The sequence below is a fragment of the Phascolarctos cinereus genome, unplaced genomic scaffold (genome assembly GCF_003287225.1).
Source record: "Phascolarctos cinereus isolate Bilbo 61053 unplaced genomic scaffold, phaCin_HiC Scaffold_4;HRSCAF=312, whole genome shotgun sequence".
Classification (NCBI taxonomy): domain Eukaryota; kingdom Metazoa; phylum Chordata; class Mammalia; order Diprotodontia; family Phascolarctidae; genus Phascolarctos; species Phascolarctos cinereus.
The window spans coordinates 313,353,771-313,381,487 of record NW_027555847.1 but is presented as its reverse complement, the minus strand read 5'-3'; the positions used below and the strand labels follow the sequence as shown (position 1 = coordinate 313,381,487).

The following is a 27,717-nucleotide window of genomic DNA, read 5'->3' as shown; positions in this document are numbered from 1 at the left end:
ATGGTTTCCAGAATTGTTCAGTCAATCACAGTTTTACCGACAGTATGATGGTATACCATTCTTTCGATAACCCCTCCAGCATTGACTGCTCTCCTCCCCCCCCCCTTCTTTTTTGCTATCTTTGCCAATTTGTAGATTATCAAGTGAAACTGCTGGGTTTCAAAAATTTCTGTCCTTATCAATTCTTAGGGAGCTCAATTGATTTTATTCAGTTTAGAAATCTTCCTACTAGGAAGCTCTGTGAGGACAAGGTCAGTATCTAATCTAAATTTTGTATCTCAATGCCCAGCATATTGTCTCATAATTTCCTAAGGGTTAGCTAAAGCTTAGAAGCCTTAAAGATGTAAGGAATGATATACGGGGAACAATTAATAAAGCTTGGTGGTATCCAAGTGGATCTGGGTGCATTTAGAGTGTGGGAAAAACTACTTTGACAATGTATTGCCAAGTCAAAATCAAGATTGTTATAATGATAAACCCAAAGGGCCACAGCATCAGTCCCATATCTCCTACCAAGAGAACTCTAGGGACCTGAGTTTGGCCACAAAACTCCACCAAAGTGCTAAGCTGGTCTTTCCATTTTTTTTTTTAAGCTCAAGCAAATCTAAAGTTCCCGAATCGCCCTGACTGGCTGCTTCCATATCTCAATGGCCGCCGTCTCTCCAGAGCCGGACGGACAAAACTTTCCCTTGCCTAGAGTCAGGATGAAGTGATTTGCTCCCCTCTGGCTGGGTTGGTTCTGCAAACCAGATAGCAGCCAGTCAAGTGAGCTCAGGAGTCGGGCCCTTCTGGAGCTCCATTTGTTTGGACAGGACAACACACTGGACAATCCGCCTCTCCAGGCAGGAGCCTGGTGCTCCCAGCCCCCTGGAGGTATTCCTTTTTTGGATTTTCTTTTCTTTTTTCTCCAAGCTGCCCCCCCCCCCCACATTTTGTTTAAGAGAAAACGAGATGTCTATCTTCTGTTTCCTTATTTTTTTTCAGGAAAGCAAAGGGTTGTTGACTTCCTCCCTCTCCCCTCCCTTCCTTCCTTCTTCCCGAAGGTACTCATCTGAGAAAAAGAGAACGAAGTAATTGTTCCTGTTCTCTTTCTTAAGTCATTTGAAACACTGTCCCAGCTCCTTCTGTAAGTTCACTGCAATCTGTACACAAGAGAGAGAGGGAGAGGGAGAGAGAGTGCATGAGAGCAGAAAGCAGGTAAAGAAAGCGCTTGGTGCTGCAGCTATTCAGACCTCAGGAGCTGGTAAGTTACCCCTCGAATCATTGTTGCTTCTTTTTCAATGGAACGAACACATTCTCTGCTAGGCATCTTTAGATGAAGATGTCTCACTGACCACATCCTTGACTCAAAGAGTATGAAGGATGGTTGACCCAGAATTTAAAGTTAGACTTTTTTTTTTAAGGGAATACATGATCTGGCAACAACGAAAAGAGTATGGCATTGGGGATAAGGAGGAGCACTGTGGTCAAACCAGATTTGGGCATAGATAATAAGACACGAGTCACCAGGCTCTGTTACCTCTCCTGCTGGAAGCTTTGTTGTCTTTCTCTATTCTGGCTTCAGTCAGCTTGGTTGTGGGGTGCATCTGGCAAGGAATGCCATAGGGTTTTGTGGGATATCACTGCAATAGAAATGACAATACCTTCCTCCTTTTCTCTTTTCCCCTTCTCTCTACTCCCCAGTAAATATCCTCCAAAATAGGCATGGTCACATATGAGCTCCATTCTGAGTCATTAATCTAAGAGAAAGAAAAGAGGGATGCATGGTATTACAAGGACTGTGTGTTTGGGGCAGAGGTGTTAGCTGACGGTGAACCTGTGGCCCATATATATATGTGTGGTTACACAAAGAGCATAACCTCTAAGGTACTCGGCTTTCAGTTGAGAAAATCTTCCTGGGGACGGGTTTGGAAGATAAGGACTGATCTTACATAACAATAACTGGACCTAAGACTATATTTCAAGCTTATGTTACTACTTTCACTCAGCCCAAATAGCCAGTGGTTTTCCTAGTACCAAGCAGAATGTAATCCACTAGTCATACATAACCAGCTAGGAGACATTTGGACCAACCATTCATAAAGGGTCAAACCTGAAATTTGTGATCACAAACACTGTTACTAAGAGTCCATCATGACAGGCTGAGAGGGGATCCAAAAATAGGTCATTTGGGTCACATGAAAAGACCATATGTATTTGTAGAAACTTACAACACAATACAGGGAAAGGAGCACTAGGCAAGGGGTGTTATGTATTTCTTTTCTATATTAGTTTTTGGTGAAATTTGCTGACTGAAGTTGCTTTGTGGGTAGTGATGAGACTCAAACAGCCAGTTTTTCATTGACAAGAATAAGGATCTAATCCTAAGATTTCACTGCAGAAATGTGACTTGCATCAGAAATCTGGTCATCCCTGTAATACATGGTGGCAAAATACAGTTGTAGTGAATTGTTGGGAGTCTTCTATGTGAAAAGACCTCTATGCTTTTTCTTTTCTTTCTCTTTTCTCTGTAGACTTTCCTTGGTAGCTCTAGAAAAGAGAGTAACTTGTAAAATACTGGAACGAAAGTTTATTTTGTGGCCACCCATTAATGTGCTTCAATCTATCCTTTTTTGTCTTTCAAACTAGGAGCTTGGTGGTGTGGCAATTAGCTTAATAACCATCAGCTGTGGCATAAAGACCCCTTCCCCCTCCTTTGTTCCCTCAACTGATCTGAAGTTGAAAAGGGACCATAGATTGATAATCTAGGCAACTGTGATTTGTCAGCAATCATGACCTCCAGTAATGAATTCTGACCTGCGATCTTCATTACTTGGGTCTTTTGGTTTCATTTTTGGTTGATTCTGTACAGTGGATCGAAAACATCAACCCCTTTGACTTTTGGTTGTTGAAATACGAAAATGTGAAGCACAAATGTTAAAAAATAAAAATGACTGTTTTTTGATGGAATGAAATGTAAAAAGCAAGAGTTTGATGACTCAGAGAACAGCCTACAGAACGTGTAGAGGCAGAGCACCTGGATGACCCCAAAGCAAGATGAACCCAATTTATAATGGGTCTTTTTGTTCCCATTTGTGATCCCAGATTAATGTAGATAGTGTTCTTTTGTTTTCTTTAAAAAGGTCACATGCTCAATATTTCCACTTAAAGGGGCAAGAGAGTCATACTAAAATATCTGCTGGTTACTTGAATAAAAAATACTTCAATAACCCGAAGGGAAACCATGGCCATCATTTCACTTAGTTCCATTGCCTTATAAGCCGTAGTCTGGAGACACCGTACCCCGACAAAGACCAAGGAGGTGTGAATGTGATTCCATGGTGTCCACCAGCTCTTTCATAGCACCAACGTGGAAAATTCTTACTTGGAATCTCTGAATACACAAAAAGTGTAGCTTCAATTCATTTTTGCCATGTGTGGTTATGTTATAAATTGACAACTAGGTCATGATGTCCAGTTGGTAACCTTGTGTCCTTCGAAAATATATTCATCTAGAGTACACAATTACTCAGGAGTTCTTGAATATTATTATATCAAGTTAATACTTGCCTAGTCCTTTCCTTTTTTACAATACAGAATAATTTAACTTAACAAATTTTAAAAATGTATTTTATTTTTGTGATCTGCTTTTCTCACTCCTCACCCCCACTGTGTCTCATTGAGAAAGCAGGAAAAACAAAACTCCTGTTATAAACATGTAGAGTCAAGCAAAATAAATTCCTATAATGGCCATATCCAAAATACATGCCTTAGTCTGCATTCTGAGACGATATTTGGAGGTGGCTAATATATTTTATCATGAGTGCTCTGGAATTGTGGCTGGTTGTTGTGTTGATCAGAGTTCCTAAGTCTTTCAAAGTTGTTCGTCTTTTCAATATTTTAACAACCATTTATTAAGTCCCTCCCAAGTGCAAAGCAGAGAGGCCAACTGGTGAAGTGATAAGAGTGTTGGACTTGGAATCAGGTAGCCCCCGGTTCAAATCTCACAACTGACACTTACTAGCCTTGTGACCATTTATCACAGCTAGATAAATCTCTAAGATTTATCTGATAAATAATAGATGGACTATACTCTGATTGGTGGAGGAAATCCCTACACCAAAGAAGTCACAGATTAGAACTGATATGCAAAGACCTATACCTTTAATAATTTTCCCATCTCTCAGGTGCCTAATTCTTGATCAATATGATACTCTACCTCTGTCTGAGCCTAAATTATTTCTTATAGCTTTGCGGCTGAATACACATTGAGCATAGATTTTCTGTACTCTGAACTCTTGTGAAATAATCACAGATGGGCTTTCAAATATTGATGATTAGCTCTCAGCATTGCAGAAAAGCCCAATCTTTCCGCTCCAGAATAATTTGTACCAGTGGTGCCCAGCAAAGATCAATGGTGGAGAAACAGTGGCTTGGAAATGAAATCTTTCAAGTTAGATGAATGTGAAAAGAAGCTGCTCAGGTCTATTTTTAGAGCCCTATTGTCCCCTTCCCCCACTTCCCCATCCTCCCCAGTCCTATGTCTATGGCGACCTTTCCCCTGGCTACAGAAAGCTGGATGCAGTTTTCTCTAGAGCCCACCAGCTCTCTTCCATGACTCAGCCGGAGAAGATGATTTGTCAATAACCTGAGAGTTCTCCCCCTCCCTCTCCCACTGTTACCACCTCCCCCCTCTCCTCCAGCATAGATCAAAATAACACTCTCCCGAGCAACTTAGCAAGGAAAAATCCAGTTTAGGTCTGAAAATCAGGCCCCTCTTGCTACCACTTTTTTAGGGAGGGTCAGGAGAATATGTCCAATTTTCCCCCCTATACTTTGAACTGTTGAAACGCATATATTGATTTATTTGCCTGGTCTAATTGCTATTCCAATTTAGGTTAGATTTTGTCCATTTCTGATTTCATTTCCCAGAAAACCTTTGTTAGAATGTAAGGGACTGGATCCATCTCGTGGCTTGTCTGGACATATCTCACCAGAATGAAACAATGCTGGGTGGTGATATACAAAGTGGCACAAGTTGCCTTCCGAGGCAACCCAATCTGGTAGAAAGAGCAGCAGACTTCAAGTCAGGGACCTGAGTGTCCTTCTCAAATTAATAGCTAACTGTATGACCTTGAATAAGCAGAGGCTGGATATTATCAAGGATGTTTCAGAGGAGATTTCTCATTCAGATGTGAGTTCCGATAGATGGTGGCTGAGGTCCTCATACCTCTGAGATTTCCTGAGGCTATGAAGTCACTTAATTTCTCTGATCCTCAGAGACTGTGGTTGTATAATGATGGGTTTGGACTAGAGGCTCTCAAAGTAGATCAGTAACTAGCAATTCTGACTCCTGGGGCAAACATGAAAGGTGTCCTCAAATCAATTTCAAAGTTGATTAAAAACTTAAAGTCTTTAAAAAGATAAATTTAGTTGGGATCTGGCCGTGTAACTTCCCTACTTAGTAAACTCCAATAGCTCCCTATTACCTCCAGGATCAAATATAAAATCTTCTATTTAACATTTAAAGCAGCTCCTTCCCATCCTTTCAGTATTTTTGCATCTTACTCCCCTCTACGAACTCTGCCACCCATCCCCCCAGTCTACTTGCTATGCTCACACATGACACTCCATAACACTACTTCTTGCACCATCTCCCAATTCCATGCCTCAAACACTCCCCTCGCCACTGCCTCCAAGTTTCCCTGGCTTCCTTTAAGACTCAACCCAAATCCTCCTTGCTGGGGTGGTCCCTTCCCTGTCCCCCTCCAAGTGCCTTCCATCTACATTGCATATATCTTGTATGCACATCCTTATCTGTATGTTGTCTCCTTCATTAAAATGTGGGTTCCTTAAGAGTAAGGACGGTGTTTTCTGTTTTTTACATTTCTTTGTATACCCAGGGCTTAATGCAGTTCTTAGCACAGAGTCAATGCTTAACAAATGTGTACAGACTGCTAACTGATACAAGGTGGAATGAAGACATACTGGGACATAACCCCATGATGGAGAGACAGAGACCCCAAGGGAAGCAGAGAGGGCTCTACTGGGGAAGAAAGAGACGGGGAAGGAGGTGGCCTTGGGTGGAAGCAGCCATTTAGCTGATTTCCCATTTCAACAGCTTTTTGTGACTAAGTAGTAAGCTCAATAGTTTCTCCTTTTTGAAGGAGTTTAAGTGCTCTTACAACCCTATACCTTTCAGCATCTTTGGCCAAAAATCCTTTGATCCCACCCTAGTGATGGCTTTGCATCTAAGGTCACTTCTTTTTCTAATATTCTATGATCCTATAAGAATGATTTTCAAAGCTTCTTTTTGCTCCTATTTTCTTGGTATTGCATTAGTGATCACTATACATAGAATTCTACCTCTTTTATAATGTAAAGAAAGCTTAAATATAGATATCTTTCTAGAGAAACATACTTTGAAATGGAATCCAAATTAAGCTTGGGATGTTTTCTTAGGAAGGAGTGAGAAGAAGGTGAATAGTTATTAAAGAGACCTCCAAAATGAGATCTGATCAATGTGAACACTCAAAACTGTCTTAGAATGTAGCATATAAAGAGATGTATTACTTAGATCCATAAAACAAAGTTTGCAGTTCCACAGGGATAAACTTACTTCTTATTTCTTTAAGCCATTAGAAGTTTCAAGTGAGAAAGATTTTTATTTCTTTTTTTCCTCCTACATGTTGCATGAAATGATCAGCGCTGATGCTGCTGACATTTAAATTTTGGCCCAAAGATTGGAGGTGGGAGACGGGCCTGGGGTAAATGTGCAGTGACCCCTTCTAATGGCATTGGGGAAGACAACTTCCTTGGGAAATCTAAAATTGCTTCTATTAGAACAGTGTGGAGCTCATTGACTTACTGGTGGGATTTAAAAACTTTGTTAGCCAAATCTCTCCCGATAGCATATACATTTTATGGCTTTTTGTTTTGTCTATTGTATATTTATTTCTCTAGCAACTTATTTATCTATTTTATCTATTTATTACTTATTTATTCACTTATCTATCTGCTTCCTTCCTTTTCTTCCTTCTCTCTCTCCCTCTCCCTTATGTCTCCCTATCTCACCCAGCCTGGAAATGCAGCAACTACTAACAGCCCAATACCATTCTTTATTGCCATGGGAACTTTAACCTGCTCCATTTCCATCCTGGGCTACTCTACTCCTCCTTAGGTAACCTAGTAGCTCCTCATTCCCAGAGGTGTGTAGGGGCTCACAAACACCAGAAGGATTTTAGCCCCTCTGCAGCTCAGAACCCCTGAACTCAAGCAATCTACCAGCCTCTGCTGCCCTTGTATTAGGAATTACAGGCACATACCACCATGCCCTTCATACTATGCATTTTGTAAGCATGTCTAGTAAATTTCATTTATATATATATATGTATCTGGACCTATGATTTAATTGGTGCAGAAAACCCTCCTACCTACTTCATCCCTACCTAGGCGGGAAACCTTTCTTTCCACAGTTGCAGATGAACAATTTCTCGGTAACCCCCATCATTTATTTATTCATTCATTCATCCATATATACATATATATATATATATATATATATATATATATGTGTGTGTGTGTGTGTGTGTGTGTGTGTGTGTATAATTATACATCAATTTTTAAAATTTAAAAAATATATTAAAAATTCTGAGTTCCAAATTCTATCCCTCCTCCAGCCTCTCCCCACCCATTGAGAAGGTAAGCAATATATCAATCATATATGTGAAGTCATGCCAACCATATTTCTGTGTTAGCCATGTTGCAAAAAATAAAATGCAAGAGAAATAAAGAAAGTGAAAAATAGTATGCTTCAATCTACACTCAGAGTTCATCAGTTCTCTCTCTGAAGGTGGATGGCATTTTTCATCAATGGGTCCTTTGGAATTGTCTTGGATCATTTATACCAGAGTAGCTGGGTCTTTCACAATTGATCATCATCTGAAATATAGTCATAACAAGTTGCCTGAGAGGTTAAATTATTTGCCCAGGGTCACATAGCTATTTGTCAGAAACAGGACTTGAACTCAGTGCTTCCTGATTCCAAGGCCAGCCCACCATCTACTTCACTATGCTGTTTATAGAGAAACTTAAAAGAGGTCACATTGACCGGTGTTTTGTGGACCACAACCATAAAGCTAAAAGGAAGACCCAGGACCGCCTCCTTCCCCTAATCCTGCCAGAAACAAATGGGTTAAATCTGTTCTTTAACACTTGCCTAGAAGCAGCCAGAGCACCATGCTGATGAGATCTTGCAATACTGTTCATAATTATCCAGGTAAAAATACATGTATGTATGAAAGCAAAAGAAACAACAGGCTAAAGGTCATTTTCTCCATCATGTTACGTAAGTGATGAGATCTATAGGATCAGAGTTGGAAGGGACCTTAGAGTCCGTCATATCCAAACTCCCCACTTTACAGAGATATAACACAACTTGGCCAACATCATCGAGTCACAGCCAGTACGTTGCTGATGCACGATTGAAACCCAGATGTTCCTGATTCTACTGTCTCCTACACCATGCTGCCTCACAGGAGAGTAGTCATGATATTTATAATGATATGTGTCATTTATACAAGATAGTAGCCTTTCACATTTATAAGGTGATGCCTATAAATTATTACCTCACTTGCTCAGTCAATAGTAATCAGTCGATAAACATTTATTAAATATCTGCCATGTATATGCCAGGAATGGAAATTCAGTGGAAAGGCAGCAGCTGTCCCTGCTCTCAGTAAGCTCACAGTCTGATGGGGAATGGAAAGTCTTGTTCCAAGAACAGCCAGGAGACCAGTGTCACTGAATTGTAGAATACATGGTGGGGGGAGGGAAGGATGCATTCTGCAAGAAGCCTGGAAAAGTGGGGGGCCAGATTATTAAGGGCTTTGGCCCTCATAACTCTGAGGGCGTAAGCACCATAGTATTATTATTCCATTGTTAAGGATTCAAGTAGGCTGTGTATACATGATACCAAAACAAGCAGTTGAAAACTGAAAATATTGCTCAGATGTTGGAGGGGTAATTTATGGTTCATATAACCCCAAATAAACAGTGTGGTAGATTTCTTTCCAATGAATGGACTTCGATGACAGAGATTACTTTGATACTACCTGTCCCTATACATTAAAGTGCATACTTGGAAAGCACCCACTTGACAAGTAACAATTTACCTTAGGATCACAACTTCCTTATGCTCAATTTATGGCCAAGGAAACTGAGGCCCAGAGTAGTGAGGTTCCCTGGGCCACATAACGAGGAAATGCCGGAGCCAGAAGCATAACCCAAATCTTTGCTTGCCTATTCCACTATTAATTCCCTGACATCACACTGTCCTGGAGAGAGGATGAAGTAGAAAGTTTTTGGATGGGGAGGGGAGAGGGTGGAGGTGTTCATTTGTACATCCTTATATGAAAGGTTGTTAGGCTGCAAACCTCGTAGCAAATACCCAGAATTCCTCTTTTTTTTTCAAACTAATAGGGAAGTGACTTCAAGTTAAAGGGATCAATCACCAAGTCAATTACCAAGCATTTAAGTGCCTACTATATGCCAGGCACTATACTAGGCCATGATAAGATAAAAAACAAAATGAAAATACACACCTTGTCCTTGATGAGCTGAATTTACATGAAAGCTGCCAAGTCAATTCAGTGAGGGAAACAATGACATGCTTACTATGTGCAATCCACTTTCATTTATTCAATTAGACCAAATGAGACACCTAGAAAGAATCCTGGATGAGCAAGTGATGAGCTGCTGTAGCGGCCTCCCATGACCCTGGAAGATTCAACGTGCTGAATATCAATGCTGAATAATAAGGCTAAATTAAATTCAACAACAAACAATGAATGCAAGATAATTGCTCTCTGGTAAAACAACATCAGGGCAGCCGGGGGATGCAGTGGATGGAACACCAGGCATGGAGTCTGGAAGACTCATCTCCTGAGTTCAAATCTGGCCTCAGACACTGACTAGTTGTATGACCCTGGGGAGTCACTTCACCCTGTTTGCCTCAGTTTCCTCATCTATAAAATAAGCTGGAGAAGGAAATGACAAATCACTCCGGTGTCTTTGCCAAGAAAAATCCATACAGGGTCTTGAAGAGTCAGAAACAACTGAACAACAAGAAGGGGATACATCGATCCCCTTAATTCTCTCTCTCTTTTTACTTGTTCATCCATCAAGAAAGCTCCTTTTGCTCAGGTCAGTTACCATAGATATCCATCCTCTCAGGACCCCCAAAGATCTAGTCTCATAGCCCCTCAACAAACCCAGAGCCTCAGACTTTGGCCTGGTTCTACTGTAGCTACTTCAATTGGCTGTTCTTTAAGCTGAAAGCTTTTTGTCCTTAATCCTTTTTTTGTCAAATATCCCATGTTCTATGACAAATCTTCAGTTGTGTTTGACTCTTCATGACCCCATTTGGGGTTTTCTTGGCAAAGACACTGGAGCGGTTCACCGTTTCCTTCTCCAGATCATTTTACAGATGAGGAAACTGAGGCAAACAGGTTTGAATTGTCCAGGGTAACCCAGCTAGTAAGTGTCTGAGGCTGGATTTTGAACTGACTGGCTCTCTATCCACTGTGTCACCTTGCTGCCCTTATGACAAATTTAGCCCAGAATATATAAGCCTCAGTCCAAAGATACATAGGATTTAGAAAATAAAGGAACCTTAGATGTTAGTTAAATCCTTATTTTTTGCAGAGGAGAACACTGAAGCTCTTAAAGTTGAAATGATTCACCCAAGGCCTTAGTGGCAGAGCCAGGATTCAAACCCAGGCCTCTGACTCAAAATCCAGCACCTATTCTGATGCACTAATTATTTCCAACTTTGACCTTGGCAAGAGCAAAGGAACTGCCCATTGTATCTTTTTTTTTTTTAGTAAATAGTATTTTATTTTTTCCAATTACATGTAAAGATAGTTTTCAACATTCATTTTTTATAAGATTTTGAGTTCTAAAGTTTTCTTCCTCCCTCCCTCCCTCCCCTTCCCCCTCCCCTTCTCACACCCTCCCTCCCTCCCCTTCCCCCTCCCCTTCTCCCTCCCCAAGATGGCAAGCAATCTGATATAGGTTATATATGTGCAATCATGTAAATATATTTCTACATTAATCGTGTAGTGAAAAAAGAAACAGAACAAAAGGGAAAAGCCATAAAAATCCAAAAACCAAAAAAAGTGAAAACAGTATGTTTTGACCTGCATTCAGACTCCATAGTTCTTTCTCTGGATGTGGATGGCATTATCCATCATGAGTTTTTTGGAATTGTCTTGGATTGTTGTATTGCTGAGAAGAGCTGTTGATCATTGCACAATGTTATTGTATACAATGTTCTCCTGGTTCTGCTCACTTCACTCAGCATCAGTTTAGGTAAGTCTTTCTGGTTTTGTTTTTTTTTTTTAATTCTCCTGCTCATCATTTCTTATAGCACAATAGCATTCCATTACATTCATATACCACAACTTGCTCAGCCATTCCCCAATTGATGAGCATCCCCTCAATTTCCAATTCTTTGCCACCACAGAAAGAGCTGCTATAAATATTTTTGTACATCTGGGTCCTTTCTCCCTTTTATGATCTTTTTGGGATATGGCCCTAGGCGTGCCATTGCTAGGTCAAAGGGTGTGCACAGTTTGGCTGCCCTTTGCTGCCTGTTGTATCTTGAGAGGTGTCCCGTGGACTGTCTCAGTTTTGTCTCCCCTTGGATGGTTTCATCTCTGCCCATCACCATGCAAACAGCTCCTAGAAATTTCAAACAGATTTGGTGGGGGAAATTGTTTTGAGAACATCTTGTATTCCCTTGATGTCCTCTCATGCCCAGGATGAGATATGAGGTTTCTCTCGTCCTAAGTTAGCTTGAGAGGAGGTTTTCAATTAATGCTGAAGCTGAAAACTCAATAAAGCCCAGCCAGGGAGAAAAGGTAGATCATATGTATTTGTTGAATGAATGAATGAACCACTGTAGTCTTCTCACTCTCAAATGTACACAAAGGAAAGATAAGTTCTTCTAACCAGGATCCTGTCTGTCTTTCCTGCATCTCCTTAGAGATGAGGAAAAGAAAATCTCCCATAGCACTGCCAGCATCTATACTGCAGCTTTTGCCATCTATTAAAAAAAAACCTTAAAGATCTTTATGGTTCACTTCATTGGCATCAAGGTATATTGAATACAGAGTTAGCCTCAAAGTCAGAAAGATCTGGGTTCAAGTCCTGCTTCTGACCTGTATTGGCAGTTTGACCCTAGGCAAGTCACTTAACTTCTCAGTGCTCCAAGCAGCTCAGACTATAAATTGCAGAGAAATTAGCGATTTGCATTGATAGAGAGAATTTCCTCACCTGGGAGTCCCTTCTACAAATGAAATTATAGGAGTCCTTGCTGCTGTTCATCCTTCATTCTCAAAAAGGACCAAAGACATCATGAGGGTGATGCCTCAACTAACAGGTGCCTCTTCCCTACTATACACTTTGGATCATGTGCTTATCACTCAATCTATACAATAAAATTCATGAAGACACTACAGCCAAAGATAAGGAGAAAGTAATGGGGGTCAGGACAAATGCAAGGGAAAGATCCTGATGTCCTATAAGAGTTTCAGCCTCAACATGTCCAAAAAAGGAACTCATTACCTTTGTCCCTAAACCTGACCCACCTCCAAACTTCCCTATTTCTGTCCAGGCCATCACCATCATTCCAGGCATCCAGACTCATCCTCAACTCTTCCCTCTCTTTCACACCCATATTCAATCAATTGTCAAGTGTTGTTGATTGTACCTATACAACATCTCTTATACATTTGCAATCCTCTGTACCCACAAGGCCACCATCGTAATTCATGCCTTCATCAAGTCTCACCTGGATGATTACAATAGATTCCTAACTGGTTTTCCAGCGTCTAGTCTCTGTTCTTTTCAGTCCCTGCTCCAAAATAATCTTCCTAAAGCACAAACCTTGCCATTGTTAATTGTTGTTCAGTTGTTGCCAACTGTCTAGGCTGACACAGTCCCTAGATTGTAGAAGAGCAGATTTCCAAGGATTCAGAGAAAGTAAAGGTAGAGTCTCATGGCACAAGATTGTGTAAAGGAAGCAAGATCACAATGAGAATGAAATCCACAAGATAAAAAGGGAAACAATTCTGATAAGGAAGAAAAAGGGGAGCTTTCTCAACAGGATGGATATGGACGACCAGGGATTTCATTTACCAACTTAGATTTTACAAAGATGTACAGAAGCAAGGGCACATGATGGAAGGTGAATAAAAGAGTGATGTGATCATTTCAAAATAGTCAGGAGTGTTGAAGCTCAGAATGAGTTGAAAGGAAAGCTAAAGGCAACAAAAATGTTTCTGTTTTTAGCTTTATTAGAGGAAAGAAGGTGATCGATAAAGGTTGGGATCCCTGTTTAGGGTAGATAGGATGATGGTAATGGATGATGGGGAGAAAGCAGAACTGCCCCAATCTTATTTTGCTTCTATTTTCTTTGCTAAGGTGATAGGCTTTACAATGGGAAGTACCAAACAGTAGTAAGAGAGTAGGAAAACACTTAGCTGCCTTTGATGGGTTCAACTCTCCGAGCCCAGATTAATGGCATCCCAGCTTACTGAAAGACCTGGCACATGAAATTACTAAAGCATCAGTGTGTTCTTTGAAAGATTCTAGAGAAAGGCAAATTCCAACCCCATTAAAAAAAAAAGTAAAAGAAATACTAATGGTCATTAAACTATAAGACAGTGAGCTACACTCTGGTTCCTGGCAAACTTCTCAAATGTATTATTAAAAGAATGGATAGTAACCACCTAGAAAAGGAAGCAATGATCGTAAAGAACCAGCATGCCTTTGTCAAAATTAACAAGTCATGACAAACTAAGCTAATTCCCTTTATTGACAACATTACATAAAACAGCATAGTTTGTTATATAGTTTACAAAGACAGGGAGAATTTGGTATGTCCCTCCCCACCACCCTGCGCGTGCGTGTGCACACACACACACACACACACACACACACACACTCCTAGTTTTTAACAAAACTTTTGGTAAAATCTAAGAGAAGAGCAGCTAGATGGTGAAGTGGGATAGAGTGCCAGACTCATCTTCCTGAGTTCAAATCTGGCCTCAGACACTTACAAGCTATGTAACCCTGGGCAAGTCACTTAACCCTCTTTACCTCAGTTTTCTCTTTTATAAAGTTAGCTGAAGAAGGAAATGCAAGAAAACCCCAAATGGGATCATGAAGAGTTGGATACGACTGAAACAACGGAACAACAACAATGCTTTAAGGACAAGATGGAGAGTTGTCCTTTAGACCATAGTACAGTTACATAGATGTGGACATGGTTGAAGAGCTGGCTCAAAGGAGTAATTGAATGGTTTGATGTAATCTTGGACAGAGGTCCGTGATGGAGGACTCCAAAGATCTGTGCTTGGTCCTATGCTGATGAATACCATTATTGACTGGGATGAAGGCACGGAAAACATTCTTGTTCAATTTGCAAATGAAAGAAAGCTGGGAAGAAGGAAGAGCTGACAACCTACGTGGAAGAAGCATGATCCAAAATTATCTTGATAGGCTCAAATGTTTGGTCAGTATATCATACAACAAGCATTTATTAAGTGCTAAGGCAGCTAGGTGGTTCAGTGGATAGAGCTCTGGGCCTACATTCAGAACGATCTGAGTTCAAATGTGGCCTCAGACACTGTGTGTGTCCCTGACCACACAGTGTGATCCTGTATGTGACCCTGGCCAAGTCACTTAACCTCTGTTTACCTTAATCCATTGGAAAAGGAAATGGCAAACCACTCCAATATCTTTGCTAAGAAAACCCTATAGACATTATGGTCCATGGGGTCACAAAGAGTCAGACATGACTGAACAACAAATATATGCCAGGCACTGTGCTGAATGCTGGGACCACAGCTGCAAACAAAAAGAAAGACCCTCCCTGCCCTTACATGAATATAACACATTCTCATGTGGGAATATAACACATAAAAGGAAGCTGAAAAGTAGAAAAGGAAGAATAAGGTACCTGAGAAGTGCACAGTGTAGAAGCCTGATTAAAAAAAAGAACAGATGTCTGGCCCTGGTGCTCTGCTTAAATGTAGGTTCAGAGGAGCCATCCATTCGGAGGAAGGGGCAGAGGGTACTTCTCAGGTATGAACTCCAGGACTGAAGTGATCTTCCTGGATGGAGAACATTTTTTCTGATGGAGAAGCCGGGATTGTAGCCTGGTAAGAAATTAAGAAGAGAAATGGTCAAATCTAATGAAGTGAAATTTAATATGCATACATGTAAGGGACTAGAATTAGGTTCTGGGATTAAATTTGGAATTAAAAAAATTAATATCACCAATATAGGATGGGAGAGGCATGGCTAAATGGTGGTTTATCTGAAAAAGACCTGGTAACTTTAATGGACTTCAAGCTCAATATGAGTCAATAGTGGGGAATGGAAGACAAAAAGTTAATGAAATTTTAGACAAAATGAAGGGAGCCATAATGCAGAGGACTAGGGAGGCTATCTCTCCACCCTACTCTACCCTCCCTCAGATCATACCTAAAGTATGTGTTCAGTTTTTGGTACCACAGCTCAGGAATGAATGAATACACATCTATTAAGCACCTAGTATGTGCAAAACATGTTCTGTGTTTTAGGGAAACAGCTACAAAAAGAAAGAGAGCATGAATTTAAGCTTGCTCTTTCATTAAGCTGTGCTTAAGGAGTTTTCATTCTATTGAGAGAAGACGATGTAAGGGAACAGTGACCAGGGAGGGGTGATTTGAACTGGGAGATCACAGTAAGGGTAAGGGAAGCCATAGAAAAATTTATTAATTTGATCTTTCTAGGAAGGTAGCATTGATTTGGTCACTGTTCCCTAGAGGAAGGAGTTCTTTAGCAAGAACATTGATAGAATGGACAGCATCTAGAGAGAGCAAGCAAGATGATAGAGTGCTTCAAGATGCCGCCATAGCAAACTGGTTGGAGGAACTGGGGACAATCATCTTGGAGAAGAAAAAATGTAGGTGAGGGTGGAATGTTGAGTATGTTACAAGGCGGACTCTCATTCAGGGACAAGTTGGATTGGATCAATCAGACGACATTTATTAAGTGCCTTCTATGTGCCAGGCACTGTGCTAAGCCTTGGCGATACAAAAAGAGGCAAAAGACAGTCCTTGTCCTCAAGGAGCTTACAATCTAATGAAGGAGACAACACGCAAATGAATACATCTAAAGCAAGCTATATATGGGATAAAATGGAAATAACTAACAGAAAGTAAGAGGGATTAAGAAAGGCTTCCTGTAAAGGGGAGGATTTCAGTTGAGACCCAAAGGAAGCCAGGGAAGTCAGAGGGTGGAGATGAGGAGGAAGAGCATTCCAGGCATGCGGGTAAGCCAGAGAAAATGTCTGGAGCTGAGATATGAAGTATCTTGTTTGTGGAACAGCCAGGAGGCCAGGTTCTTGATTGAAGAGCACCTGGCAAGGAAGAAGATGTAAGAAGACTGGAAAGGTAGGAGGGAGATAGGTTATGAAAGACTTTAAATGCCAAACAGAGGATTTTTAAAATTTGATCCTAGAGATGATAGGAAGCCACTGGAGTTTACTGAGCAAGGGGTAGGGACATGGTAGGACCTAAGCTTTAGGAAAATCACTTCAGTGGCTGAATGGAGGATATATTGGGGTGGGGAGGGATTTGATGTAGGTTAACCCACCAGCAGGGTATTCAATTGTCCAGGCATGAGGTGATGAGGGCCTGCACCAGGATGGTGCCGGTATTAAAGGAGAGAAGGGGATATATGGAAGAGATGTCACAAAAATGAAATCAACTGGCCTGGAAACAAATTGGATTGGGGTGGGGGTTGAGAGTGAGGAGTCCAGGATGACACCTGGGTTGCTAACCTGAGGGACTGAGAGGATGATGCTGTCTACTACAGTAATAGGGAAGGTAGGAAGGGGAGGGAAAGCTAAAAAGTTCCACTGCGGACGTAATAAGTTCAAGTTATCTACTGGACATCTAGTTCAAGACGTCTGAAAGTCAGTAGTGTGAGATTGAAGGTCAGCAGGGAGTTTGGGGAAGGATAGGTAGATCTGTAGGCAGCTGGGTGGCACAGTGGATAGCGTGCTGGGCCGAGAGTCAGGAAGACTCATCTTCTTGAATTCAAATCTGTCCTTAAACACTTATTAACTGTGCGATCCTGCGGAAGTCACTTAACCCTATTTACCTCAGTTTTCCCATTTGTAAAATGAAGTAGAGAAGGAAATGGCAAACTACTCTCATATCTTTGCCAAGAAAATCCCAACTGGGGCCATGAAAAGTTGGACATGACTGAACAGCAACAAGGTTGATTTGAGACTCCTCAGCCCAGTGACGGTGATTAAAAACATGGGAGCCTATGAGATCACCAAGTGAAGCGGTAAAGAGAGATGTCCTTTGAGATCCATCCCAATTTTGAGTCCACAATTATAATTCTACGATTCCATGATTCTGATCATCAGAAAGTCCTGAACCATCTCAGGGTACTAGGATTTGTGCCAGACATAGCAAGATGGGGTCCCTGGCCTCCAGGCACTTGAATACTAAAGATGGCTAGACTCGTTATTCAGTGCACGTTCCTAAGCTCACTCCTCATGCTCCCCCTTCACATGGCCTACATCCCAGCCAACCTGGCCCATTTGATATTTCCCTCATTAGACCATTTACCTCCTCATCTCCTGCCTCAGTGTCTTGGCAGGGGCTGGAATTCTCTCCCTCCTTACCTTGGCCTCACAGAATCTCTAGACTCTTTCAAAGCCCAGTTCTCGAGACCTCTCGAGATTTCTTGAGTTGATAGTGCTCCCCTAAACACCACTTTTCGATTTATATGAACCCATGCAAAGGGGAGGGAGCAGAACCAGAAGGACGTTGTACGTGGTAACAGCAACATTGTATAATGATCAGCTCTGAAAGACTTAGCTGCTCGGATCAAGACAATGATCTAAGACAATTCCAAAAGACCTATAATGAAAAATGCTATGCACCTCCAGAGAAAGAACTGATGTAATCCGAATGCAGAACAAAGCATGCTTTTTTTTTTACTCTCTTCATTTTTCATGAGTTTTTCATCTGAGTTTTCTTATGTAACACAGCTAATATGGAAATATGTTTTGCATGACTGTACATGTATAATCAATATCAAATTGATCGTCTTCTCAAGGAGAGGGAAAAGGGGAAAAGTAAGAGAACTCATAAAAATTTTAATGAATGTTAAAAAATTTTTACATGTAATTTGGAAATATTTAACAAAATAAAAATATATTAGAGAAAAAATCACTTTTCTTTTATTTACATGTACTTTATATTTCCTTACTTATGCACATATTGTTTCCCCCTTTAAAATGAGAGCTCCTTGGGAATAAGGGCTGTTTATCTCCAGAGCCTTGCACATGGTCGTTATTTAATATAAGCTTTCCTAATGAATGAGGGGATTGACAGTTCTGTAAGTTGTGATCAGGTCATGACTGAGGTCTATAAGTCCTGGTCCATAAAAGCCTTTTTATGAGATGGACAAAGAAAGAATCTTCCTGAAGAGGTTTACTTGTCTGGTGTCTGGAAGGGATCTCACAAGCCAGCCATTCTAACACCCTCATTTTTATAGATGCAGGAAACAGGTCTAAAATGGTCAAGTAACTTGCCCAAGTCACGCAGGTAATAAATATCAGGGATGGGATTTGAACAGGGAGAAAGACCTCCAGGGATACAAACGGTAAGAAGTTGAGATTTTCTCTTAGCTTTCTCCAAGGCTGCCTCTCCAACTGCTGGCCATCTACAGTGTCTATGGCACAATCAAGATACCGACTCCCTTGACCACCAAGTACATCCCCTGTCTCCCCTCACAGACACCTTCTGGAGGACCGAAGACCTGGGTTGTTGATGGGGTACTCTTATCTTCTTGTTGCAGCCTTGTCTGGAGGTCAAACATGGGATTTAGGAGGAGGGAAAAAAACAGATTTTTTTTTTGAAGAGAGAAAAAGGCTCAGTTTTAACAATACATCACTCGGAAGTGTGAAATCCCAGTTGGTATGTGTTCCCAGTCTACACGTGCCCAGGCTCATCCAGCCATTTAAAATTGGTTCCTGTCAGCTCCTTTGGACTCCCCCTGGACCTTACAGCCAGCAAGGGGAGAAGAGTTGGTATCTCACTTACATTAAAAATTTACTGATTGAAAGGGCATTTAATTACGGACAAATCGCTTCCCAGAAGAACTAGGAGGACTGAACACCAACCAGAAAAATAGTGAATTTCTTTGCCCTTCAAATCTGAGAAATTCAATTCCCTGTTTTAACCTAATAAAGCACTGGCCTCTATTTCTGTAAAACCTTTCTCTCCCAATCTCTCCATCTCTCTTTCCTCTGAATTATCTGTGCTGTACAAGAGAAGACTAGCTAATCCCTGCATTGCTTCGATTTGGCTTTGGATAGCAATATCCGTACTGAGATTTATCTTCCTAACTACAAATTTTAAGATGATGGGAAAATATGCTTTTAATATACATATACATATATACACATGTATCAGCTACATTTTTAAGTTGATGGGAAAATATGCTTATATTATATATCTATAGTTATCATATATATCCTAAATACATGTTTTTAAGCAGACAGGAAAATATACTTGTATTTTTTATGTATGTTTAAACTGACAGGAAAATATGCTTGTATTTTATATGTGTATATGTATAATATTTATTTATATAACATATACATCTCCCAACCATAATTTTTAGCTGATGGGAAAATATATTTGTTTTCTATCCATAAAACATATTTATATATAATATGTAAAATATAAACATATTTTATATATAATACAAGTACATGTATAATACAAGCTTATTTGTACAATATATAAAATACAAACATTTATAGATAATTGCATAATTGTATTATATATAATTGTATATAACATATAAGTATTTTTTAAATCAGTTTAAAATAATTAGTTAGGAAGATAAATCTCCTCAGTAAAGACATTTCTGCTCAAAGCCAAATAGAAGCAACACAGGGATTAGCTAGTCTTCTCTTGTATAGTGCAGGTAATTCAGAGGAAAGAGACATGGAGAGATTGGGAGAGAAAGGTTTTACAGAAATAAAGGGACAGTACTTTAAGTATGTATTATTACTAATTAATTATTAGTTAAGTAGTAATATATAACTCTCCCATAAAGCTACGGCAGGGGTAAACATCTGAGAAGGCAGCTCAGTGGAAATCCAGACTGCAGACCACTAACAAAGTGGATAATCTGTCTGCAGAAAATTGAAGATTAACTGTAAACCATTTTGAGAATAAAATAAAGAGGAGAAAAAGCCAGTTATAGATGCTACCTTCTTAAATACCAGACTAGAAAATCTCATTTCTTAGATTTTCTCTATTTCTCATAGTCTGTTCCTGACTTGAAGTCACCAAATCCTACACTGAGAGGCCAAGGCACCAGGGTTCTATTTCTCATTGAAACAACTATTCCCCAGGGGCAGTATTTTCAACATTTTTATAATAGCTAACAGTTACATACCATTTTAAGGTTTGAAAAGAACTTACCATGCAATATGTAATTTGATGCTCCCAAAACCCCTGAGGTAGATACTATTATTTACCTCTATTTTACAGATGAGGAAACTGAGGCAAAGAACATTTTAGTGACTTGCCCCAGATCATTTAGCTCACAGAATTGTTGTGGGGATCAAATGAGATAACACATATAAATTGCTTTGCAAACCTGAATGTACCATATAAGTGCTAGTTATTATTAAGAGTCTGAGGTAAAATTTCAAATTCAATTATTTGGGGGGGGGCGGCAATTGGGGTTAAGTGACTTGCCCAGGGTCACACAGCTAGCAAGTGTCAAATGTTTGGTCTGAGGTCAGATTTGAACTCAGGTCCTCCTGACTTCAGGACCACTGCTTTATCCACTGCCCCACCTAGCTGCCACCTAGCTGCCCCCTCAAATTCAATTCTTCCAGACGTGAATCAAATGATTTATCCACTGAGCTCACTTGCCAGTAACAGCAGCAGCAAGGTAAGACATTAAAAAAAAATCACAGAGATCACTGATCCTGCTCATCCCCAATCCCTAAGCAACCCTAGACTCCTCCTCCTGGTGGGGTGGGCAGGAAGATGGGTCACTAAGTCATTGGGCAGCCTTCTGATAAGGCACTAAGAATTTGAAGACCTGGGAGTGAGAATGGAGCAGTCCCTTCTCCAAAGGGAAGAAACAGGCTAAAATAAATTCCACAGCCCGAGTGCCCTGGGTCACTGAAGATAATTCTTTTTCCCAAGGCCCTATCCCCATGAGTCAATTTTATGCAGAAACCATGATCAATGTGGGCTGTAGAATTGTGAAATAATGCTGCTGTGCAGAGGGATGGAGCCACTTAAGCTAAACAACAGAGGCTCCATTTGCATGATGCAAGGGCTTTAAATTATACCTGGATCAAAATATCATTAAATATTAATATTAAGACTGTGTGCATGCTACCGCTGATTTAAAACCCTCATGCCCATGCATAGAGGTGAATAATCCTTGCCCTGGTTTCCAGAGACCTAAATGAGATTAAGCTTCTTTTCTTTCTTTCTTTTTTAATATACAATATTTTATTTTTCCCCAATTACATGTTAAAACAATTTAACATTTTTTAAAAAGTTTTGAGTTCCAAATAGCTGTGCTTTCAAGAGATGATTTTGCTTCCTTCCCCCATAAAAACCAGCAAGTCACAAAAAGAGGTTCCTCTCCCCAAAAAATTTAAGGTAGAGAATGTTTTCCTTGGCGAGTGGGGAGCCCAGTGAGGGGATGACTTTGTAAGCCTTTGCTACAGGTCTGAAATCTAAAGTTTTGTGCCCAGTAGCATACAATATTCCTGTGTGGTAATGCCCAGCAAGACAGGACAGTGCAGTAGAAGGGGTCTTAAAGCTGGAAACTTTCTGTAAGTCTCTGACACTTCAAATAGTCATACCACAAATCGCCCCACTCAGTCAGTCAATAAGCATTTACTTATGTGCCAAGAACTGTGTAAAGTGCTGGGGATACAGAGGAAGGCAAAGGGCAGCCCGGGCTCTCAAGGAGCCCACTGTCTAATGGAGAGACAATAGGCAAATAATTAGGTATATGGAAGATATAAACAGGATAAATCAGAGGTGATTAATAGAGGGAAGGGATTAGTATTAAGGTGAATCAGGAAAAGCTTTCTGTAGAAGGTGGGATCTTAAGAAGGACTCAAAGGAAGCCAGGAGGCAGCAATAAAGATAGAGAGAATTCCAGGCATGGGGAACAACCAATGAAAATGCCAGGAGTTTGGAGACGTAGTGTTGTGTTCCTTGCTGGGGAACAGCAAGGAGGCCAGTGTCACTGGATCTAAGAGTATGTGGAGAGGAGTAAGATGTAAGAGGACTAAGTAGGTTGGAAGTGGTAGGGTTAAGAAGGGCTTTGAATGCCAAAGAGAAGATTATGGTCCTGGAGGTAATAGGGAACAACTGGAATTTGATGAATGGGGTGGGGTGAGGGAGTGGAGGGATAGAGAAAGTGACACGATCTGATCTGCACTTTAAGAAGATTAATTTGACAGTGGGGTGAAGGATGGCTGAAGTGGGGAGACATTTGAGGCAGGGAGACCAACCATCAGGCTACTGCAGTCATCCAGGGATGAGGTGCTGAGGATTCATTCACAACAGACCCCCAGCTGTTAGCTGGGCTCTCCTGTGAGTGACTACAAGGAAGGAAATAACTAACTAGTCAAATGAAGTCAAGTCAACTAGTATTTATTAAGCACTTTTACTATCGGGCCAGGCGTTGTGCTAAGTACCAGGAATACAATACAAGCAAAGACAGTCCCTGCCCTCAAGGAATTTACAAGTATAACAGGGGAAGACAATTGTAAAAAAAAAAAAAGTTGAAAGGTGGACAGTGGAGAGAGATGAAAGTACTCAGCATAGGGACATGGTAGAGAAAGTTCAGAGGTTCAAGAGTGAAGACTGGAGAGGAATAAAGACATGGCAGGCTTGGTCATCTTCCTTTAAATAGAAGATCCAGGAAAAACCCAATCAGAGGGAGGGGCTCTAGGGGTGGAGGGTATTTTTTCTATGTGAGAAGTAGTTCTGGGTGAATGAGCTTCTGGAGCAGAGTCAGGAATGAAGTCTTGGAAAGGAGATGAAGAAATGGTTTTAACTCTTTCTACCCTTGTCAGAACAGCCACGAAGACTCTTTCATTGTCTGTGGTATGTTGTAACTTAGCACATTAATTTAAATTGTCTGGTTAAAGAACTACTCCCTGTGTGCATATTTTGGCCTCCCCCACAAGATGGTAAAATCCTTCTGAGCAGAGACTTGTCATTATAAAGATGATGAGAATGATTACTGACATTGATATAGCTTCCGAAGGTTTGCAAAGTACTTTGTGCACATCATATCATTTACTAAATCTTCTATACTGTTTTTGTGCCCTATGACACAAAGCAGATGTTCAAATGATATCTATTGATCAACTGATACACCTAAAAGATCCCTTTACCTGAACCCATACTGTCCTCTGGGAATCAAAGTTGGGTTATAATTCGAGCTCCCTCTTCTTTTGCATACTACTAACTACACCATTGTCCAAAGCCTTCCAGAGTTAGACTAAAAAGCAATTCAATGTAAATGAATCTCTGTAAGCAGCTCTAGGCTAAGACTGGGAATAAGACTGCTCTTTTCTAGTGTAACAACTTCTAGCCTCATTTTAATGCTTCCATCTTCTTGGAGACAGTAGAATGTTAACTCCTTTAGGGTAAGGTAGGTTGCCTTTGCTCCATTTTTGTATCCTCAGATCCTATCACAGCGTCTGCAACATGTTAGGCAATTAATGATTCTTGAACTGAATTCTGTTCATTCATCCATCCATCCATCCATCCATCCATTACTCATGCATGCATTCATTCATTCATTCATTCATTCATTCATTCATTCATTCATTCATTCTTTCAGCAAGTATTTATTAGACACCTACTTTGTGCCAGATGCTGTGTTAGCACTGGGAATACAAAGACAAAAAGTAAAAGAGTCCTTGAGTTAAGTAGCTTACATTCTATGTTGGTCCACACTTGTATCTCCTCCTCCCCACCCCCTCCTCCTCCCCCTCTTCCTTCTCCTCCTCTTTCTCCTCCTTCTCCTTCTACAGCTAGAATTTATATAGTGCTTTAAGGTTTGCTAGATTTATAGTAAACAGAGCACCAGAGTCAGGAAGACTGGGTTCAAACGTGGCCTCAGACATTAGCTAAGGTACCCTGGGAAAGTCATTTTAACCTGTTTGCCTCAGTTTCCTCCTCTGAACTGAAGAAGGAAAGGCAAACTACTCCAGTATTTTTGCCGAGAAAATCCTAAACAAGGTGATGAAGAGTCAGACACAACTGAAATGACTGAATAACAACAAAGTGAAGTTTGCAAAGCACATTGCAAATATTATTTCATTTTGGTTTTTTTATCCTCGTAACAACCTTAGAAGGTAGGTACTTATATTATCCCCATTTTGCAGATGAGAAAATTGAAGCACACAGAGATTGTGAGCTGCCCAGGGTCATACAGCTATTGTATCTTGAGCTATTGCCAGTGGGATGTCAGGTAAAGAAATTAATAACTGTATAAGCATATCCCACTTAACATCCTTTCACAATAGCATCATTTATATATGCATATGAGAATCAGCTACAGTACAGTGCAGGGGTGGGGAACCTTTGGCCTTGAGGCTACATATGACCCTCCAGGACCTCAAATATGGCCCTCTGACTGAATCCACAGAAATTTGGATCTAGTCAAAAGGCCACACTTGAGGATCTAGAGGGCCACATGTGGCCTTGAGGCTGCAGCTTCTCCACCCGTGGTATAGGAATAGACTGGGGGCCTCAGTGTCAGGAAAACCTGGATTAAAGTCCTTCATCTAACACAGACCAGTTGGGTGACTGGGCAAATCACTTAAACTCCAAGTACCCCAGGAAACTCCAACTTCTAAGTCTTTAATTCTAAGTTGTAGAGGACTGTCAATCTGTATGGAGAGGAAAAAGTCTCTCACACTCATATATACTCATATGTACACACATATATACACATATATATACACACATACACACACACACACATATATAGATATATGTGCATGTGTTCATGTGTGTAAGGGGTGGGGTCAGTGTTGAAACCACTCGATTTGGCTCTGTTGGTAGCCAATAGATAAACATAAATATTTATTTTTTTTAATTAAATTAAATCAAATCAAAAAACAAAATAGCCAATAAAAGTTTCCTTGATTGAATCAATCAGAACAAGAACCTAGTCAATAGGACCAGTACACCTCATTGAATCAATCAAAGCCATTGTGTGAGAGATTGGGTCACACCTTAATCACTTTGTATAAAAGAGAGAAGCTATCTCAGAAATGAGGAAAGAAGAGTGGTAAGAATTTCTGGATTCCAGAGATTGGAGCAAGCAGCCAGCTTGGCTCTGCTGGCATCATGAAGAGGAAGATGTAGGCTAAGAAAGTTCCAAGAAAAGGTCAGCACTCTCCCTAACCTCCTCTCCCAGAAGCCTGTCTATCCATAGTTTTTGTAATAATTAATAATAATATAATAATAATAATAATAATAATAATAATAATAATAATAATAATCAACTGTTTCATTAACTAATGTTTCCAGTAAACTGAACTATGCCTCGGCTACAAAGACACTAAGGGAGTGAACTAGGATTACAAGTAGATATTAGTACAAGGTTAGGTAGTGAGCCCAACCTCTGCCAAGATACTAGGAATTTTTCTTAACTGGGGACTTAAAGTGGTTGTGACTAAATTCAGAATTTTTCATCAAAACAAATTCCCTAAAGCCAAAGAAAGGAAGCATAGTATACTTACACACTATGAAATTATTTCCTAGGCTTAAAATAAACTAATTATTGTAACAAGGTATTATCCTTACATTACAATACAAGGTAGGGAAGGGGGAATAAGCATGTATCAAAGCATAATTATCTGTTTAATCATATATTTATGTGATTTATATTTAAATTTATTTGTGGTTTATATTATAAGCATAAAATATATTTAATATGCTTATAAATATATAACATGTATTTATTATAAGCATGATTATATATTTTGCATACCTATTTATTGCAAGCATAAGTATATAAGCATAATTATATATGATATATATTATAACCATGATTATAATAAATGTATTATTTGTAAGCCTACTATGTGCCAGGCACTATGCTAAGCATTTTTGTTTGTTTTTTTTACAAATATGGCCTCATTTGAGTAGGTAGGATTTGAAAAGACATAAAGAGATGCAAAGTGCTCATTTCAAAGCAGGGCTGTATATGAAGGGAAAGGGGAGCGAGGTCACTTCTGACAGTGAGAATCAAGGCAGGCTTCATGGAAGAGCTGGCATTTGAGTTGCATCTTGAAGGATGGGTAGGAGTTGGACAGATGGAGAAGGGCAGGCAGAACAGCAGAGGTGTGGAGGCACGAATATATAATGCAAGCTACGGGGAACCATGAGGATCCTAGATTGGTTGAAGGTTGTCATGGTAAGTGAATGGGTTTGTGGGAGGTAAGAAAAGTTGTCGGTTGATACCAAATTGTAGAAGACCTTGGAACTCAAGGCTAAGGATTTGGGCTTCATTTAGCCAGGAGCAGCAGGTCACTGAAGATTTTCTAGCCAGGGTTCAACTAGTCATAATCAGAACTATCCTTTGGGAAACTATCTCACAGCAACATGGGAGAGACAGAAGAGAGGTAAAAGACTAGTGGCCAGGAAATCAATTAGGAGGCCACTGCAATAATCAATCCAGGCAGAGGACCTGAGGGCATTCACTGGGCCGGTGATAGTGATCAGTAGAGATTGGAGGAAGGAGAGGACTTTTTGAAGAATTGGATGCTGGGGAATAAGGCAGAGAGAGCAGTCAAAAATGATCCTAAGGTATAAAGCCTGAATTTGTCTTAGGGTAAGGGTAGAGGAAAATTATGATTGCAGTTTGTTTGAGAGGCTTATGGCACATTCACCTGATCAGCAAACACTAACAAATACCAACTAGGTGTATGAGACCTGATGAGGTACTGGCATATGGAATACATAGATTTCTTTTTTTTTTAGATTGGTATTATAACATTTATTAAAATAATGCTGTGGGTTAATAGAAACAGCAAAGAACCAAAGAATTAAAATGCAAGCTATGTAAAATCCCAACTAAAACCCAAATATATCTAATGAAAAATACATGGATTTCAAGGAGCTTACAATGTAATTGATGTCAAAATGAAAGCCTACTAAGTATAATGTATTTTAATTAAAATGTTCCCCTTTAGTACAAACCCTAACAATAACTCATTTTTGCTCTGTTTCAAAAGTCAATGAATATTTGTTGTTCAGTTGTTTCAGTCCTGTCTGACTCTTTCATGACCCCATTCGAGGTTTTCTTGGCAAAGGTACTCCAGTGGTTTGCCATTCCCTCCTCCAGCCCATTTTACAGATAAGGAAACTGAGGCAAACAGGGTTACATGACTTGCCCCAAATCCCATAGCTAGTAAGTGACTGAGGCTAGATTTGAATGCAAGAAGATGAGTCTTCCTGACTCCAAGCCCAGTGCTATGTTCACTGCACCACTGAGCTGCCAGTGAATATTTTATTAGGGGCTTACTGTGTGCCAAGCACTATGGGGTGTTAGGTCTACAAAGAAAGGCAAAAACCA

At 40.2% G+C, this 27,717-nt stretch overlaps 1 protein-coding gene across 1 annotated transcript in view; it reads left to right on the top strand.

Moving 5' to 3' along the window:
* The first annotated feature begins 1,037 nt into the window (after positions 1–1,037).
* The window catches only part of ZNF366 (zinc finger protein 366), a 116,037-nt gene continuing 89,357 nt past the window's right edge, over positions 1,038–27,717 (top strand). The window contains exon 1 of the mRNA XM_020998463.2: positions 1,038–1,243. The gene's annotated coding sequence lies outside the window, so the exon portion shown is untranslated. The remainder of the gene's footprint in view (positions 1,244–27,717) is intronic.